General features: G+C 50.4%; 1 pseudogene; it reads right to left on the bottom strand.

Moving 5' to 3' along the window:
- Positions 1 to 348: 348 nt before the first annotated feature.
- LOC112862731 (striatin-4 pseudogene) lies at positions 349 to 1,783 on the bottom strand (annotated as a pseudogene).
- Positions 1,784 to 2,814: the final 1,031 nt, after the last annotated feature.

Raw genomic sequence — 2,814 nt, 5'->3', positions numbered from 1 at the left:
GTGGCTCAGTTGGTTAAGCGGCCAACTTCGGCTCAGGTCATGATCTCGTGGTCCGTGAGTTCGAGCCCCGCGTCGGGCTCTGTGCTGACAGCTCAGAGCCTGGAGCCTGTTTCAGATTCTGTGTCTCCCTCTCTCTGACCCTCCCCCGTTCATGCTCTGTTTCTCTCTGTCTCAAAAATAAATAAACATTAAAAAAAAAAAAATTAAAAAAAAAAAAAAAAGAAATATGCCATTAGGATCCATGGCTAGTGATCATGTCCAAGTGGGAGACCATGGAGTGCACAGATTTCCCTGTCTGGTTGTCCAGAAAGCAGATGTCTCTGTTGTCATGGCAATGATGATGAGGGGTTGCTTTGAGTGACTCACCACCTGGTTGATCTGAGTTGGGCTGCTGCTTCTCCTCAACTCCAGTATGAGGAAGACACTACCAACCTCCAGGTCATAAAAGTGGTGTTTTGGGGTTCCACATCCTCTTAAAGACGTCTTTGCTGTCAGAGAGATCACAGCTGAGGTCATTGTCATTGGTGATGGTAAGATCCGGCAAGTTCCCCAAGCTACCTCCCTGCCCCTGATCCTATTCATGATGAAAACATCTTCATGTGGCTGGGGACTGGGGTGTGCCAAGAGGCGAACCAGTTCCTTTGGGGGACACCCCATCCACATCCCAAAGGTTGGCCAAAATTCCCTGGAGCTGGGCTCCTTGGTTTTCCGACTCATGGTGGGTCCCTCTCCAGTGCATTGTTAAGGGTCTGGAGAGAGCTCCCAATCCTCTCCTGAGCCCGGAAAATCGAACTCATGGAAGGCATCCTGGGAGTCATACTTCCTCTTCATCCTCATCCTCATCAGGCTTTGGAGGGCAGCTTCACGTGCTGCTTCTTGTGCTGCACACTGTCCAGCTCACAGTTGTCCTCATGGCTGTAGTCCTCCTCATGGTCCTCATGGCCATCCTCCTCCTCACAATTCTACAGAAAGGGAATCTGCTCCAGCACCCAGCCACCCAAGCGCTCTTTGCCATCTTTGCCTGTCACATTCCTCTTGGTCTATTCGTGCTTCTCTTTCACCACCAGTAACTTGCCACCACGGAGCCCTCCAGCGGCCAGCGTGGCCCTGCAGCCCCCTTCACTGGACTCTGTGGCCCTGCTGAGCTCCAACAAGTGGCCCAGTATGGACTGCACTCGCCTGAACCACATGTCCAGGATGATGTCTGTGTAGCGCACCTATTCCAAATACTGTCGGAGAAGGCGCTGACCGTCCTACTGCACCAGCGGGCTATTCTCCAGTGCGACTGACTCCAAAGGGCCATTGGACACTTGTTCTGACAGTTCTGGTTTCTTCTCCCCGTGGTTTAGGTCTGCAGTGAACTTTATCATATTTGGCCCTCTCCTGCTTCAGCGCACATTTAAAGTCTTGATCCACTGCACCGGGTCTGGACATTCCTTTGCCCTTTCCCTTCCTCCGGAAGAAGGTCACCTGAGTCTGCAAGGGGGCACTTTCCACGTGCGAGCGGGCCTTCTCCGCTCCAAGCGCGTGGACTCTTGCTGCATAAAGGGTGGGATCCAGCGCAAGCACAGGGGTCTCTGGCCGCCGCGGTGGGCCCGGGCTGCCTCCGCCTCTGCCTCCCTTACCAGCTGGGCCCCAGGACAGGGGCAGGAGGCCAGAGCCACCCCATCAGACCAGCCTGCGCCAGAGCCAAGCCAGTGGCAGGAGCTGGCAGCCGCCACAGTGGGACCAATCCCTGCTGAGTCACGGAGGCGTGGACCGCCCGCACGCCTGCTGTCGGCATTAGCTAACTCTTAATGAACAGCCACATGGACGAGGCTGTGTGCCTAGTGCTCTACAGACCTCTCTCAACTGACAATAGTCCTCCGAGCTGAGTGCAATTTCCATTACAATGCGGCAGATGAGGAAACGGAGGCACTGTTGCCCCTACAGAAACGGTGAAGGGTCATCTCTGCCCTGATATCTTGTAGCCATCCAGTTTCACGGTGAAGGGTTTTACTTCTCCAGGTTTCTCTTGACTTGCAGAGAAGTGAGTAAGCTATTCTCTGGATCCATTGACCCTTGAGGGGCAGTGGGGTCTGGTTCTGTGACACAGAGCAAGGAGGATCAGTGGAGTATTCCAATTTAGCTTGGGGCTCCTTGTCTCCTAAACTATGTAAACTGAAACACATCACACTGTGAGATATAATTTATTCCTGCCCCACTCTCCAGATCTCCATCTGGCCCATGAATGTGATTCATATTCCTTGTATTTAAATATTGTTACCCTTATTATGTGCCAACTAATACTCCTGACTTCAATTTATTGAGTGCATTCACACCTTCCCTTCTCTGTGATGCATTCTTAAGCATTCTCTCATTGACTAGCAGTGAGGGGATCATGCCCAAATCATGGCCCACTTCTCCTTTTCTTTCTCTCATGGCTATAGAAGAGGCTTCGATACAATTCTGTTTCATCCATTTTACCCTATTACAGAAATTCTTTATCTAGTGGCCAGAATATTAATATTTGCATAAAAACATATTTTTCTTCTAACAGTATGGGACAGTATGGACAGTATGGGAAAACACTCGTAAGTTCCTTTGTAATGTGCATCCCAACACAGATAAGAAGAAACCTGGCTAAGGTCTCTTCTTAAACATAATCACCGATCATTTTAAAATAAAGATTTTGTTATTATTCAGGTATGGCAAAACCAAAAGATCAGGGGAAAAGTGCCATAGAAAAAAGTTTGTATACTCACAGTTCCCAAGAGGAGGGGGCATACCATGCCATGGGGGGCCACGTAGGGAGGCACCAGATTTGGTCAGAAG

This window comes from Puma concolor, chromosome B2 (genome assembly GCF_028749965.1).
Source record: "Puma concolor isolate L17-30 chromosome B2, mPumCon1.1.hap2, whole genome shotgun sequence".
Taxonomy (NCBI): Eukaryota; Metazoa; Chordata; class Mammalia; order Carnivora; family Felidae; genus Puma; species Puma concolor.
Note: the sequence above shows the minus strand (reverse complement) of the source record. Positions and strands in the feature narration are given on the sequence as shown.